The sequence below is a fragment of the Centroberyx gerrardi genome, chromosome 1 (assembly GCF_048128805.1).
Source record: "Centroberyx gerrardi isolate f3 chromosome 1, fCenGer3.hap1.cur.20231027, whole genome shotgun sequence".
In the NCBI taxonomy this organism is placed as follows: Eukaryota; Metazoa; Chordata; class Actinopteri; order Beryciformes; family Berycidae; genus Centroberyx; species Centroberyx gerrardi.
In genome coordinates, this window is record NC_135997.1 from 36,594,391 (window position 1) to 36,611,931 (window position 17,541).

General features: G+C 44.2%; 1 protein-coding gene across 8 annotated transcripts in view; it reads left to right on the forward strand.

Annotated features, from left to right (window-relative positions):
* The window catches only part of fhod1 (formin homology 2 domain containing 1), a 66,031-nt gene that overhangs the window by 14,203 nt on the left and 34,287 nt on the right, over positions 1–17,541 (forward strand). The gene's annotated exons all lie outside the window — the stretch shown is intronic.

Here is a 17,541-nt window from a genome sequence, read left to right on the forward strand (position 1 = left end):
TGATCCCAGCGGAGCTCCAGTCAGTTTCCAGTTTGGTTTTGTTTTTGGCCTTTTTTGGCCTTATCTGAGCCACTGCTGCTGCTGCTGTTCCTTTACAGTTAACACTAGACAGGCCAAAGGCTTTTGAGTCTGAGAGAACGCCAAAAAACTGTCAATTGAGGGGGAAAATATATTTACAACTGTAATTTCCTTGTATGATTGTGAAAATGTAACTGCACAATGCTTACTGCACACTGGTTTGTGCAGAGAGTTAGTCCAGGAGAAGTCATGGAGGGACATTTAGAAAGCTGAAATATCTCATTTGTAAGATTGAAAAACCAAATTAAGTGTAAGTAATGTGCATATAAAACAGATAAAGAACAGTTACAAAAAAGCTTGCTTATAACAGTTTTAAGAAGGGATTTGAAGGATGATACCAAGCTCCCCTCTGTCCCCCTCTGTCCCCCCTGTGTCCCCCTCTGTCCCCCTGTGTCCCCCTCTGTCCTCCTCTGTCCCCCTCTGTCCTCCTCTGCCCCCCTCTGTCCTCCTCTGTCCCCCTCTGTCCTCCTCTGTCCCCCTGTGTCCCCCTCTGTCCTCCTCTGTCCCCCTCTGTCCTCCTCTGTCCTCCTCTGTCCCCCTCTGTCCCTCCTCTGTCCCCCCTCTGTCCCCCTCTGTCCCTCTCTGCCCCCCTCTGTCCCCCTGTGTCCCCCTCTGTCCCCCTCTGTCCTCCTCTGTCCCCCTCTGTCCCCCTCTGTCCTCCTCTGTCCCCCTCTGTCCTCCTCTGTCCCCCTCTGTCCCCCTCTGTCCTCCTCTGTCCTCCTCTGTCCCCCTCTGTCCTCCTCTGTCCCCCTCTGTCCTCCTCTGTCCTCCTCTGTCCCCCCTCTGTCCCCCCATTATATTATTGTCACTTTGTAATGACATTTTTAAATTGTTGTTTACATTCTAGTAGCCAATGGCATCGCTAGAAAGATTTGTGTGTGAATTCTGCACGGTCAGAGTTTGTCATTAAAATCTTAAAATTGATTCTAAACCTCACAGGCAGCCGATGTAAATGTGATCGTGTCTTTTTATAGTGGTCCCCCCCCCCCCGGTCCTCATCCATTAGTTCAAATCTAAACACCAGACAGGTGGATAGCGGAACCAGAGAAACCAGCAGAACTGTAGTCAGATCTAAAATAAAACACGGCTGACTGTGGTTTGGCCTCTGCCGGTCTCTTTAGATCCTCGAGGTTCTCTGTCTCTCTCTGTTGGTTCCTGTTGCTTGTTGAGTCTGGACAGGTTCAGCCGATCCACCTCCGCTTCCTCGGAAACCTTCAGCTGTGACGCTTTACCTTTCCCGGGAACCGCTGAAGTTTCCCAGAGTTCCTGCTGTCAGGCCGGTCCCGCCTGGCACGGCCCCGCCCTTCCTGCCGAGGGGGGTTTCCCAGCACGCTTCCCTGTTAAAGGCCTCTGTGTGTGTTTAACGACTGCTGACGGAGATATGAGATCAGAGCCGCTTTCACTTCTGTCACTGTGAGGGTTAAAGAAACAAGAAACACGCTTCATGCCACGTCCTGCAGGACAGAATCTCTTTAATCCCCAGGAAATATACAGGAATTAGACTTGGTGATACTGATGCAGGAACAGATTGATAACTGACATAGTAAAACATTACAGACTAACACACACGGTGCAGGACAACAGACTCTAACACACTAACTTAGCAGTACAGTACACACTGACACACTTGCCTGGTTTCAACTGAAGTGCCAGCATTTTCATTCATCATTCCTCAGTTTCACTTGTTCTTTTTCAATCGTTAACCATGCCTGTTTCATTTGATCGGCCTGGTTAACGGGTGATGACGAATGTAAACGCTAACACAGGCTAGTGACACGTCATGAGACACTGATAAAATACTAGGATGAAAACATAACAGAGAACAAAATACAAACTGAAAAGAAACACATTAATCCAGACAGTGAAGACACAAAATCTAAATGACAACTGCAGAATAACAAGGGAAACAAGGGAAATATAACGTGCCTGATGCTGAAAATAATCTGGTTTAAGAAGTGAGAGTGAGGTGTGTGTGTGTGTGTGTGTGTGTGTGTGTGTGTGTGTGTGTGTGTGTGGACCTCATACAGGTGTAGGCCAACCCAGAAACCCTCATTAGCTTCCTATTACTCCCCAGATAAATCATGCTGTTTGCTGATGTCAGGATCAGAGTGAGTTCTGCAGCAGGATCCTGAGATGAATCTGATCAGATGTGGTTACAGATTATTGTATTGCAACAGAAACCTGCAACCCTGATTCACTAATAAACCATATAAAATATTTTTGATATATAAAAAATATATAGGTGGAATACTGTATGTTAATAAGCAACCTGTATTGATACTGCGCTCCTCGTCAACAGCGATTCGATTCCATTTAGATTCTTTCAGCAAAGAATCTCCAGATCATAAAATCTCACATTCTGCCCACAATTCGATAAATTTTGATACTTCAAGAAATATAATAACTCTACAAATGTAAAACTAAAAGTAAGCGAATCAGTCAGCAATAATTAAACTTATGTAAACCTGACACCAAAGTTCAAAGCATTACATTTATTTTCAAGGCAAATCTTAAAGCTTCAAACTTCAGCAGCTCAGTGTGTCTGTAGAATATTTCCAACAGCTGTTTCTATCCGGCAGCCGTTCCACCTTCTGTTTAGCTCACAAAACACCTTGACGACATGTTAATCGATATTTAACTTAACTTTAAAGCTACACTAAGCGATTTTCCGACCACTAGAGGGCGACAGAAACCGCAACACATTTTGTAAAACACACACACAGCAAAGCTACTGGGCGACGGAAGCCCTTAAGGACAAACCATAAAGGCTAATGGCTAAAATAAACGTACCTACGGAGAAATATCACCGGTTACCAGTCTCGCTTTGACTGATTTTTCCCCATGCTGAAGGTCACATGACCCACAATGACACGTGAAGAGTCAGGTAGCAAGGTCACTAGTTTAACAAGTTTACTAGTTTAACAAGTTCACTAGTTTAACAAGTTTACTAGTTTAACAAGTTTACTAGTTTAAACGCACAGTATGTAATTTCTGCCGCTAGCGGTCTCTCAATCAAAACAATAACAAAAGACGTAGTTTGATGACGTCGTGAAGTAGCGTGGGATCATGGGAGTTTTTTTACGGGGACAGCTTCGGCGACGGAACGCGCAGCAAACAGGAATGAATAATCGCGATCCATCACGAGTGAGCAATAAAAAATAGAAATGAAATCAAATAGAATGGAAAAAAAACAACAGAGTGGCTAGCTAGCTAGTTGGCCGACTTCCTTCCTGACTCTCTGACGTATCAGCTGGTGTTTCCCGTGTTTCCCCGGACGTTAGGGGTTAAAGGGGATATGACGCCATTGCCAGGCAACCAAATGAAACGCACCCTTACCTTGAATAAAATTACGGATTTCTCTGGGTTTGAACATTGTTGGAAACATTTGGGATAATGTAAGTACACAACTCAAAAAAATATATAACATAGGTCTAGTCGTTTTTAGATATTTTAATGCGGAAATGTTACATATTATACCTTTAACAAGTTTACTCGCTCGCTTCATGGATTCCGCCATTACCAGACTTTTTCTCAGGGATGGAAGGGGGTGAGGGGGAGGAGACGACCTAGTTTTAAAAAAAGGAAAAGCTTCGACTCGGGCCGAACATGAGAACAAGCTTTAGAAAAGAGGTGAAAACAACAACACATCTGCTGCTGTGTGGATATTTGTTTATATCGTTATGTCTACGAACTGCCCTTGAGCAAGGCACTGAACCCTACCTGCTGACTCCAGCTTCAGCCAGACACTTAAGATGACTTAAGATTCACACACACACACACACACACACACACACACACACACACACACACACACACACACACACACACACACACACACACACACACACACACACGCCCCGCTGCTGTCCTGGAGCATGGCAGCAGTGGAAAGTGAGACCAGCGACTGACACGACTGACTCACTCAGCTGTTTGTGTCGGTGTGTGTTGCTGGGCAGCTGCTGGGAAAATCCACTTCAGATGATTATTATGGGATTTCTGCTTTATTCACAGATTCAGACACACAGTGCGCTGGGAGTTCTGATCTGGTTTTTCCGCCGCAGCAGAACTGTTCTGTACCCGCTGGCTCTGGTCTGGTCTGGTCTGGTCTGGTTTGGCACAGTGTGGCACAGGATCGGCACCCCTTGGTTTTCCGTTACTATTTTGACCGTATGGGACCCTGTCCAGAACGCACATGTGTAACCGTAGCAACAGCAGCTAACCTAGGTTAACATCAATGGTGCCTTGCCTGTTTCCTTCTCAGCTGCCGTAGTTTCCTCCAGTTGTTTCTCTTCTAAAAAGACCGATCAGTATTCCGACTCAACTCATGTCTCCACATAGTTTTAAACGCACTTCTCTGTTGCGCATTGCGAAATTATTAACAATTTTATTTATCTATTCAAAATATATATTTATATATGCAAAATTAAGATCTTTCAGCACTAATGTGATTAGTGCTTGTATTTCTGGTTGCAGTGTTTTGTCGTTGTTCTCCGTTTCTTTGGTTTTGTCTCTTTCAGCTTTCTCTGGCTTTCCCTTTATCTTTCTGTTTGTTTCCACCAGCTGGTTATTTCAAGATGGCGGCTGTAACTGAGCGCTGACCCTGTGCGTTGTTTGTGCATCACTTGCACGACGACGACTTCCTGCCAGTATCAGCACTTTAACTTTACTATAACTGTTCCAAGCCACGAACAAAATATAATAAAAACATACTGAGCTCACCATGACGGCACAGGTACAGTTAATAATACAGTGGATAAAACATACAAGTCACCAGGAAGCTGCAGTACAGCAGTTGACCTTTGACCCTGACCAGGCAGTGTAAACCAGACTGACTTCAGATCTGTTGTGTCTTCAGAGCGCTTCTCTTCCTGCTGGTGTTTCTGCTGCAGGAACTGACTCTGGGTCAGTTTGATTGTTGCTGTTACCAGAACTATGTCACGCTGACGCAGCGTCCTGTGTGTGTGTGTGTGTGTGTGTGTGTGTGTGGCCAGTATAATGACAAACTCGAATCATATCCTGACATGACTCACCATGAGGACACACGCCTGCATTTTCCTGTTAGGTACAGCATTGCAAAAGCTGTGTGTGTGTGTGTGTGTGTGTGTGTGTGTGTGTTGGCTGGAGGCCTGATGACTACATCAGCCAGACTATGACTGTGTTTCCTTCCATGTTTTGTGGCTGTCAGTGGGTCGCTGCAGACCGGACCACATGACGGACTGTGATCTGGTCTTTGTGCTTTATCTTTCCTCCAGACTGATCCTCAGCGGGCAGCTCCTTGAAATGCTCTAAACATCTAAAACTGCTCTCTGATCAGTAGTCAGTGTTCATGTTGTTGTGGGTTTGGATCATGGATCTGTTGTTAGCATTACAGCAGGGTTTGGCTAACAGGCTAGCAGTGCTACCAGCCTGTCTTTATACCTGTTAGCATTATAAAGGTATTAATTCTGAGCATCTTACAGTCTGTTGACAGCTGAGACAGGCGGATATCTAAAAGTGGACATGGCTAACTTCATGACTGGCTAATACTAAACCGTATCAATATCGTATTTCCATATCAATATATAATCTTCAGTCCCTGCACTGCGGGGGGCTGAGCGGCTGCGCTGTATATAAGAGCTGCGATCATCAGACCTCTTTGGTTTAGACAAACAAGTAGCGCAAAGTGGCATCAGCTGTACCAAATTGTTAGTACAGCTGATGGATTCAACACATTAACATTGTTCCCCGGTCGGAATAAGTTGCTAGATTTGTCGCTAGTAGCTTTGAGAAATAAAGATACCAGTGGGTCTGAAACATCGCTGAGCAAGCTTCCTATAGAAAAACTCTGTTCACCTCAGTTTTCAGATGGTAAATTCTACTTGGGTTTGGTGATGAACCCTGATGAGACAAAGTGAGTCTCAAGAACACATGGCAAGACACAATATACTTTTCTAGATTTTTGGTTGCTGATGGTTTGTTACGATTATAAAGTTGTCCTCTGAAATGAAGCCGGCAGGTCTGGTTTCTGTTGTACCATCTCTGGAGTCAGACTCAATTAGCAACATTAGCACTAACAGGAAATGCCATGCTAAGTATATCTGGGTCACTTCCTGTCTCTACAGGACAAAGACCTGAATCCTTCTCTCTCTCTATCTCTCTCTCTCTGTCTCTCTTGTCTCTAAGTCCGTCCCATTTACAGATATTTTTGAAAACAAACAATTTGCTCATTTCGCCGGTTTTCAAGCTTTCAGCTCTCCGCTCCAAACAAATGCTGCAGAATGAAACACGGAGACTCTTGTCAGAGTCTCTTGTGATTGGCTCACTCGCTCTACGTAAAAGCATATGATGTCAGACTTTGAGGTGAACAGTATGTTCTAGTAGTCTTTACCATCTGAAGCGGAGGTGAACAGTATTTTAGTCATGGGACATGAATGCAGCCTAAATCCATGGGCCTTTAACCCTGCCTTAGTGTAACACCATCCCTTTATAACCCCCTACACACACACACACACTCCTTTATGACTATCCCATACCCCATACCCCCCTCTCTCTCTTTGTAACATGTCAGATCTACACCCAGTCACTAAAGTCTATCTGTAGGATCTGCGGTCAGGAGAGAGGAATTTCACTGACCTCCGAGATATCACAACTCTGCTAGACTCTCACACACACACACACACACACACACACACACACACACACACACACACACACACACTGCTGGTCAGCCGGTGGGTTGGCATCATAAACCAGTTATAGCATCCTCAGCTGTTGTACTGAAACTGGCTGGATGGCGGCCATTTTGGGTCAAGGTTGGGTGTCGGTCAGCGTGAGTCATCTTCCTCTCATACAGCTCTGAGAAATACCAGCAGGCTGGCAGAGTGCAGAGAGAGACAGTGCCAGGGATTGAAAGGTGACGGGTTCGACCCCCTCAGCCGGCTCGTGTTCTTGAGCAGAACATGTGGAAGATGTAACCTGGACCAGAACCTGTCCAGTCAGCAGATCACACAGGCTGCTCATGTTTGAGAAGCTGCCATTTCCTGATGTACATTTAGTTTTCACTGTGACTGACAGCTGACAGTCTGGTCTGGTCTGGTCTGGTCTGGTCTGGTCTGATTTCAACTGGACTCGGCACAGTCTTTCTTTCATTCTGTCTTGAAGGCCTGGAGAAACTTGCCTGCCTTTCCCGTTACAAAGGGGCGGAGCCTTGTCACCAGCTAACGCGGCGTCATGTCTTCGTAGGGCGTCTGGTGGGAGGAGCGTTGGTGCTGTGCATCTCAGCACTGTCTGCAGTAGTGCAGTGAGCCAACATGGAGACTCCCACGACTCCGTGCTAAACTCCTCTGAAGCTGAACCTCGTAGCCGCTGCTAGAGGAGAACTCTGCTGCTTCAGAGACAAACCTGCAGAAAAAATTAATCCATTGTGCTTGTAGAAGAGTCTAACAGCTTAGTGAGTAGTAGGGGCAGGCGATATGACCACAATATGGATCACGATTTCCAGGTGTTGTTGTCCCTGAATTTCCCCTAGGGGATCAATAAATTGCAATCTTAATCTTAATCTTAATATCTACTGGTTTTTCTGGTAATCATTCGAAAAATGATGAGTACAAGGAAGCTGTGAAAATGCTTTTTTTGCCCGAGGTTTCAACAGTGCAGTTACTTAAACATTTTGAAGGCTTTTGAAGTATTTTGACACTTTTTATTTGGAACACTCACCTAAACTTTTATAATAGGAGGTGCGCTCGTTTTACTTTCACTTCATGAATAGTTTACCAGACGTCCAGTTGAAAATAATATTCTCACAAGACGTGACGTCTGGCTGCAAGAGACTAGATTTTGTCTGGTCTGTCTGGTCAGCTGTCTGCTAGTGGTGTCAAGTGTAAACTCAGAACTCCATCACAGAATTAAACTTTATGGACTGCCAGTGCTTACGCAGTGTTTATGCTGCAGGCGTGTCCTGCTGGTTAGAGACACCGTCCTGTAACTGCAAGGCACTGACCTCCTATCTGGTTCCTCATTGGTAATGGTAATCTAAGAAAGCAGGAACTCCCTGTGTGTTCTATTTCTATCTTCCCGAAAGAATCCATGGTATGCTTTACCTAGCAGATCATTATTCAGACCGGTCCTCCTCATTGCATTACATAACAGCAAACAGCGGCACTGTTCTCTGGGTGTAACCAACCGGACAGATAGGATGACAGGAGATAAGCTGAGGTAACAGAGGCTTCACAGTTGCGTCAGACATCTAACAACCACAACAGCTGGCAAAACCATGGAGATCCACTGCAAATTAGCTGTGCACAAATGACTAATTATACTGTATAACAATTAGGAGGGAAAAAGAGATACCTGATGAAGATAGTGGTGTGTGGGCATAGATACATTCAGTAAAATGAACTGATAAGGTGGATTTGTTTCCAAATGTAGGTTACTGTGACACAGTAAACTGTCTTGTCTTTAGCCCTAGTCTCTACTCCAAAACACTCTGAGTTGTAGCTTGAGAAGAGTCAGCTCAGTTAACCTGAACAAACTGTTAGCTAGCTAACTAGCCAGCAAATACACAACATGCTAACGCTGACTGCTACTAGATACGTTAGCTAGTGTGCTAATCAGATGTGTTAACAAGACAGTGATGGTTAGCTGAAAAAATCCACCAGAGACAAAATCAACCAGATGGATCATGGATGAAATTATCAGTTCCCAGCACAGAACTTAATCGTCTATTCCAGACGTTGAGTCATAAGTCTCGAAACACAATCATCTGTTCTCAGCCACTGTTGCCAAGAGCTGAGAACCTCCAATATGGCCGCCAGAGGATGTTATATCACCTGAAAGTCCTCTATACTAGCTGTTTCCTCTCCATCTCCCTCCCTCTTCTGAGAGGATGTTTCAGGGTGTTTCAGGGTGTTTCAGAGAGGTGTCAGGGTGTTTCAGGGTGTTTCAGGGTGTTTGAGAGTGTTTCAGCGTGTTTCAGGGTGTTTCAGGGTGTTTCAGAGTGTTTCAGAGTGATTCAGGGTGTTTCAGAGTGTTTCAGGGTGTTTCAGGGTGTTTCAGAGAGGTGTCAGGGTGTTTCAGGGTGTTTCAGGGTGTTTGAGAGTGTTTCAGGGTGTTTCAGAGAGGTGTCAGGGTGTTTCAGAGAGGTGTCAGGGTGTTTCAGGGTGTTTCAGGGTGTTTCAGAGTGTTTCAGAAAGGTGTCAGGGTGTTTCAGGGTGTTTCAGGGTGTTTCAGGGTGTTTGAGAGTGTTTGAGAGTGTTTCAGGGTGTTTCAGAGTGTTTCAGGGTGTTTCAGAGAGGTGTCAGGGTGTTTCAGGGTGTTTGAGAGTGTTTCAGGGTGTTTGAGAGTGTTTCAGGGTGTTTCAGAGAGGTGTCAGGGTGTTTCAGGGTGTTTCAGAGTGTTTCAGAAAGGTGTCAGGGTGTTTCAGGGTGTTTCAGGGTGTTTCAGAGTGTTTCAGGGTGTTTCAGAGTGTTTCAGGGTGTTTCAGGGTGTTTCATTGCTACCAGCGACAAGATTCTTTCTCATCCTGCTTCTCTCCACATGGCTGGATCAGAAGTCAAACACCTCTGCTGGAAGAGATTTCGCTAGAGGACATTGCCCATTTCTTCATTTAGAATGTTGTTTTCCTTTTATTCATGTTTCCATGTTTAACATTGTTGATGCATTCTATACACACTTTCATTCACTTAAAGTAGTTGATGTTGCTCACCTCTCTAGCTGTGGCCAGAGGTGGTTGTTCGAGCCACAGCGGCCTGTTGATGCCTATCATAGCTAATTGTCCACATTAGCGGAGTGAAGTGGTTCCAGATGGCTAGTAGCCACATGCTATTAGCTGTGGATGCTTAGTCTCTCTGTGACATAACATACACTGCAGCTTGTTGTGCAGTTGTTGCTGTTTGTTGGGTTTGGGGTCGGTGGACTCTAACAGGTCTCGGGTGTTGGCTGATGACTTTGGCCTTTAAAGTAAGCATGGTTTCTTAGTTTGTGTGCTGATAGAGCGAGGAGGCCTGACACTGAGCACCCAAAGGTGTTCAGGATTAAAAATATCATGTATAAATAAAGTGGGAATGGGAAGGTGTCCCTGGGGTCTCTGGTACCCCAGAGACACCTTCCCATTCCCAGCTGACGCCCATGAACACTGAGCTGGGTTGGATAGCTGCTGGTGGGTAAGGTGTGTTACTCTCTGGCCTAAGTGAGGCTTGTGGTTTTTGTCATTATAATGTAGGGCAAAGATCAAGCAAAAATCCCTAGAAATTTATTAGGAAGCCAAATCTAAAGGAAGGTCTTACCAGGGAGTACCCAGGACCGATGTTCCCTCCAGCTGATAGTTTGGTGACATACAGACAGGGGTGTGGTGGAGGAAAGGACAAAAGGAAAAGCATAAATTAAGACTTTTCTGACTGTGCAACTGATTTTTGATCAAACTGGTGGTTGTGATGCCTTAAAATGATCACCGACTGGAAGTTTACTGTTTAATAATTCATCAAACTGACCAAATAAAACCCTGTCAGTCCCTACTACTATAATTTATCACATTGACCAAATAATGACAGTATCTTGTCCGTCATCAGTCAGAAATTCATAGGATATCAGCGGGTTTGGAAGTTTTTAGAGGTAAATGATATTACATGCAGGGACTTTGCCGTACCAGTCAGCCCGGCGGCCCGGCGGCCCGGCGGTGTCTCCAGCTGTCTGTCCTCGCTGAAGGCCGAATCGACAGCCGAAGCCGAAACCTTCGTTCCACTGGATTCTGGGAATGATTTAGATGGCTGCAGCTTGGCAGCGCCACCAAGAATGTGTTCCTATTTAATGATGCAGGTCTCTGCGTTTTGCTCTTTTTCCTTATAAGGCTGTTGAGTTTTTCTATATGAGACACAACTGGAGAAATCACATAGAAACATCTGACCTTCAGCAGCACAGGAGCTTTATTCTCACCGGAGCAGCACAGTTCATACTGATATAGATACTAACAACACTAAAAACACTGGTGTGGTCTCTTTAGAGGTTTCTTTTCTCTAGCTCTTTCAAAGTTTTCATTCTTGGTCCAAACACTTGATCTTTCTTGGTTTTTTAAAGAATTGGCTGCTGTCTGAAATTCTCTAACACATTATTCTCTGCCATTTTTATTGTCATGTAGCTTGCGTTTACCTGTGGTGTCGTTTCTCTCTCCTCATCACATCTTTTCTTTAGAAAGTATTTCTCTACACTCAACTTGGTTAGCTAACGTTTTCTAATATTAACTTTTGCTAACTTTTGCAATCTGGTGAAGAATTAAAACGGGAACAATCACCTGTTTAAAAGCTGGGAAGTGAATGCTGCCATGATTGTTGTCGCTCTAGATGACATCAATCTGCTTTGCTACTGTGATTGGTCAAAGACTTTAATAACTGACAACTAACAACAACCAATTGGTCGGGGCGAGAAATTATGTCAGTGAATCATTGTTGGACAGGCTTGACCAGACCGCTATGAATCACCATGCAAATTCTAAAAATGCTAAAGACTGAGATTAATGGAGGCTGGGCACCAGGCAAATGAGACGCATCATTCCCTGAAGTTTTGTGAAAATCCAATCAGTGGCGTCCGAGATGATGTGTGTGACGGATCAACAGACCGGGCCGGTCCATGTCACCATGGGCGACACTGAGAAGGCTTTCTGTTGAGGAGCTGATATACAAAGACAGCTAAAATATGTGTTTTATGTATTTTTATTATCGACTCAAAAAGACCAAAAGACGCAGGCTGACTCAGCTGAGGTAAACAGCAAAGGAAACCAAACTGTGTCCTGCTCTTCTCTCACTCTGTTCAGCTGCACAGTGAGAAAGGAAGTGGAGGAGCTGATGGTCTGCTGCTCTGTGCATCACAGACTGACGGCTGCACAGCTGCTCTCTGGATGTAGACAAAAGGCTATATATAATGAAGCTCAGGAAAGGTAGAAACTGGTCTGTTGTTCAGTCAGAACAGAGAGGAGGAAAAAGCAGGGACCCCTCACTCTGCCTCTGCTTCCAGAACCCACAAATGGACCTGACTGCTCTCAGTGTGTTGGCGGTAATGTTAAAGTAGGGAGATGTGGTCGTCTGTTGCAGATATCTCCTGTTAAAAACATTTAAATATCTGTTCACTGGTAACGGCTATGCCCATGCCTTGGATGTTATATATCATCAGTCTGTGAGTTATTTTGTGATGAAGTGTTGTGCCCACAGAATTTGAATGGATAGAACAGTCCCTCCCATTCAAATCAATGCTTCTGGATGGTCGGAGCGGTGGCCATTTTTATGTGTACCGGTCCATAATATAAAACCTACCGGAGTGGGTTCAGTGGAAAACTGCTGTTGCACTATCTCCGTCTCTTTGCTGTCAGCTGGGGGCGGAGCTACTCAAGGATTTTTGGACCGATTGGGTTTAATCACGTTATATTACTGTTGGTAAGCCGTCACATTTTATTCATTTAACGTTAGTCTTGTTACATTACAAAGCTAACCCACTTAAACTGTGCGGCAGCCAGTGTGACACACTTTACAAACTTCCGTTGTCACCACAGAAACTAACCATAGACGCCATTTTTTGGTGTACCAGCCAAAATACCATAGAAAACAGTGGAAAGACCGTTCTATCCAGTCAAATTCTGTGGTTGTGCCTGCCTTGCCTGTCTATTTCTGCTTCACTTAGTGATTTCCTACGTTTCCCAGAATGGCGACAACCCCCAGAGAAGGGCAGAGAACTTGTGTTTCAAAGGTTGCATTCTGGTCTCTCTCCTGCTCCTGTGGTGGAGAAACTGGTCTCTCTCCTCTTCTACGATGGATTTCTCCCTGTATGATTGTTGAACGTCTCTCGGTGCAAAATGGCGGCTCTAGAAAGAAGCCCTCGCTCTTTGATTCTGAGGGACTGACACCAAAACCTGACGTTTACCGCTGATGTTTTACACCCTGAAACATTTTCTCATATCAAACTCCACTGTAGCTGCTGGGAAATATCTGGAGGTGACGTCACCTCGTCTACGATTGGCTGGTTATCCACCAAGAAGAAAAACATAACAAAATACTGAATGGAGCCAGGAATGCAACGTACATTCAAGTGTTTTAGGGTGGAATTTTCCTGTAACACACTTTTACAGATCATAAGATGGGACAGTTTTTTTTTTACTAAGGAGTGATTCATCCTCCAGAACATAGACAGTCTTTGTTCCAAGGCAGCACCCTGGGGTGTCGAGTGCTGTAGGGTGCTGCTGTCTTTGTCAGGAAGGATGCTGGTAAAGACGCTCCATGTGAGGTTTATTTGGCTTCCTGTTTAACAGAGAGACAGAGGATCCAGGCTGGTGACAGGAATCTGACCGTCACACACACACACACACACACACACACACAGTAGGAATCCCTGTGTGTTTTCTCTCTGTTCTCAGCCTGTAATCTGTCTCAGCTGCTCCTGGATCTGTTTGTTATGTTTGGGGTAACTTGTGTCACAACTTATTCATCTTTCATCTGTGTGTTAGAAATCTGGTTTTAAATGACAAGCCACGTTTCTCTGAACTCTCTGCTTTCATTCTCTCTCTCTCTCTCTCTCTCGCTGTCTCGCTCTCTCTCACGCTCTCTCTCTTTCTCTCTCTCTCTCTCGCTCTCTTGCTCTCTCTTTCTCTCTCTCTCTCTTGCTCTCTCTCTCTCTCTCTCGCTGTCTCACACTCTTGCTCTTTCTCTTTCTCTCTCGCTCTTTCTCTCTCTCTTTCTCTCTCGCTGTCTCGCTCTCTTGCTCTCTCTCTTTCTCTCTCGCTCTTTCTCTCTCTCTCTCTCTCTCTCTCTTGCTCTCTCTCTTGCTCTCTCTCTCACGCTCTCTCTCTCTCTGTCTCGCCCTCTCTCTCACTCTTTCTTTCTTTCTCATGTTCTCACGTTTTCATGTCTTTTAGCAGCTAGTGGAAGTCACTCTGTTGGTCAGTTGGTCCCAAAAAATGTCAAAAACCTTACTGCACGTGTCATTACGTGACTCAGTGATACAGACTGTATGAGCCGGACCGCTGCATCACTTTGAGTTTATCTCAGTTGGAGAAGCAGAGGTTTTCCACACCAGAGATCCAGGTTCTAAAGTCAATTTAGCGCTGCTGTTTTTTCATGCATGCTGTCTTACCCCCACAACATGCAGGCCTGCGCTGTTTTAAACCGTTGCAGTCTAACTCTTGGATGTGCATGTCGGCGGTGGCGCCGCACGCTGCCAAACGTCCTGGTTGGTCCTTCTCACAGTGCCAAGCTGCTCACAGCTTGTTACGAATAACGAAGTGCTTGTTTCTCTCTCTCTTTGTCAGTAGCAGGAGCTTCATCTCATTTTAACTAATCTTATATTATGTGACTCCAGGAATGTGCTGATGACCAGATTTTCTCAGAAGTCTCTCCCTCTCTCTCTTGCTGAGAACACTGTTGACGTCTTTTGGGGAGAGTTTCAGTGAACAGATATTTATTTTTGGTTTTTCATATGACAAAACAAAGAAGAAAAAAGGCTGTTTGATTTTTGTTTTGGACACGCAAAACTACCAATCTACTTCAGTAGGAAACAGAAAATAGAAAGTGGTCAGAGGTCTAACTGCTTATTAGTATTCAAAAGTTTAGTGAAAGCATGAATATTACTGGAACACAAATATGATGTTAAAATGGAAGACTTTTTGAAGTATATGGGATACATGAAAGTGTATTATTTTCTTTAAAGGATGGATAAATTACCTTTTGTGGATGTAATGGCTTACTTTATATTCATTGATTTATTTAGTTTGTGGTTGTCCTTGTTGTAAACAAACTGTAAAGCTCAGTCTGTCTTTAACTGGACTGTAAAGCTCAGTCTATCTTTACACCGGACTGTAAAGCTCAGTCTATCTTTACACCGGACTGTAAAGCTCAGTCTAACTTTACACCGGACTGTAAAGCTCAGTCTAACTTTACACCTGACTGTAAAGCTCAGTCTGTCTTTACCCAGGACTGTAAAGCTCAGTCTGTCTTTACACCGGACTGTAAAGCTCAGTCTGTCTTTACACCGGACTGTAAAACTCAGTCTAACTTTACACCGGACTGTAAAGCTCAGTCTAACTTTACACCGGACTGTAAAGCTCAGTCTAACTTTACACCGGACTGTAAAGCTCAGTCTGTCTTTAAACTGGACTGTAAAGCTCAGACTGTCTTTAACTGGACTGTAAAGCTCAGTCTATCTTTACACAGGACTATAAAGCTCAGTCTGTCTTTAAACCGGACTGTAAAGCTCAGACTGTCTTTAACTGGACTGTAAAGCTCAGACTGTCTTTACACCGGACTGTAAAGCTCAGTCTAACTTTACACCGGACTGTAAAGCTCAGTCTAACTTTACACCTGACTGTAAAGCTCAGTCTGTCTTTACCCAGGACTGTAAAGCTCAGTCTGTCTTTACACCGGACTGTAAAGCTCAGTCTGTCTTTACACCGGACTGTAAAGCTCAGTCTAACTTTACACCGGACTGTAAAGCTCAGTCTAACTTTACACCGGACTGTAAAGCTCAGTCTGTCTTTAAACCGGACTGTAAAGTTCAGACTGTCTTTAACTGGACTGTAAAGCTCAGTCTATCTTTACACAGGACTATAAAGCTCAGTCTGTCTTTAAACCGGACTGTAAAGCTCAGACTGTCTTTAACTGGACTGTAAAGCTCAGACTGTCTTTACACCGGACTGTAAAGCTCAGTCTGTCTTTACACCGGACTGTAAAGCTCAGTCTGTCTTTAAACCAGACTGTAAAGCTCAGTCTGTCTTTAAACCGGACTGTAAAGCTCAGACTGTCTTTAACCGGACTGTAAAGCTCAGTCTGTCTTTAAACCGGACTGTAAAGCTCAGACTGTCTTTACACCGGACTGTAAAGCTCAGTCTATCTTTACACAGGACTGTAAAGCTCAGTCTGTCTTTACACAGGACTGTAAAGCTCAGTCTGTCTTTACACCGGACTGTAAAGCTCAGTCTAACTTTACACCGGACTGTAAAGCTCAGTCTGTCTTTACACAGGACTGTAAAGCTCAGTCTAACTTTACACAGGACTGTAAAGCTCTACTTGGTGGTTGTTCTGGTTCTGGAGCCTGGTGGAGGTCCAGCAGGGTGTCTTGTTGTAGGTGTTTCCTGCTATAGGTATTTCTTGTTGTAGATGTTTCTTGTTGTAGGTGTTTCTTGTTGTAAGTATTTCTTGTTGTAGGTGTTTCTTGTTGTAGGTATTTCTTGTTGTAGGTGTTTCCTGCTCTAGGTATTTCCTGCTCTAGGTATTTCCTGCTGTAGGTGTTTCTTGTTGTAGGTATTTCTTGTAGGTGTTTCCTGCTGTAGGTATTTCCTGCTCTAGGTATTTCTTGTTATAGGTGTTTCTTGTTGTAGGTATTTCTTGTTGTGGGTATTTCTTGCTCTAGGTATTTCCTGCTGTAGGTGTTTCTTGTTGTAGGTATTTCTTGTAGGTGTTTCTTGTTGTAGGTATTTGTTGTAGGTGTTTCCTGCTGTAGGTATTTCCTGCTGTAGGTATTTCTTGTTGTAGGTGTTTCTTGTTATAGGTGTTTCCTGCTGTAGGTGTTTCTTGTTGTAGGTGTTTCTTATAGGTGTTTCCTGCTGTAGGTATTTCCTGCTGTAGGTATTTCTTGTTGTAGGTGTTTCTTGTTGTAGGTGTTTCTTGTTGTAGGTTTTTCTTGTTGTAGGTTTTTCCTGCTGTAGGTGTTTCTTGTTGTAGGTGTTTCTTGTTGTAGGTGTTTCTTGTTGTAGGTTTTTCTTGTTGTAGGTGTTTCCTGCTGTAGGTGTTTCTTGTTGTAGGTGTTTCTTGTTGTAGGTGTTTCTTGTTGTAGGTTTTTCCTGCTGTAGGTGTTTCTTGTTGTAGGTATTTCCTGCTGTAGGTATTTCTTGTTGTAGGTGTTTCTTGTTATAGATGTTTCCTGCTGTAGGTGTTTGTTGTTGTAGGTGTTTCCTGCTGTAGGTGTTTCTTATTGTAGGTGTTTCCTGCTGTAGGTGTTTCTTGTTGTAGGTGTTTCTTGTTATAGATGTTTCCTGCTGTAGGTGTTTCTTGTTGTAGGTGTTTCCTGCTGTAGGTGTTTCTTGTTGTAGGGGTTTCTTGTTGTAGGTGTTTCCTGCTGTAGGTGTTTCTTGTTGTAGGTGTTTCCTGCTGTAGGGGTTTCTTGTTGTAGGTGTTTCTTGCTGTGGGTTTCAAGCTTGGTCTGCTTTGTCTGATTCTGATTCTCTCCAGAAGAAAAGTGTTTAGGTCCGTGTTGTTTTCATGACTCAGGCTGTTTCCATTCCACAGAAACATCTTGTCAGTCTGAGATGTTACATAATGCAAATTATTCATGGTTGGTCCAGTGTCCTGAGGCAATGTTTTCCCAGAACAACATTAACAGAACAGCAAACTGTGTGTGTCTGTGTGTGTGTGTGTGTGTGTGTGTGTGTGTGTGTTCAGGATGTCTTGTAAACACTGCGCTTCCTTGTTATCTTTAGCTGTCATCAGCCAGTACCCATGCCAACGAGGCACTCGG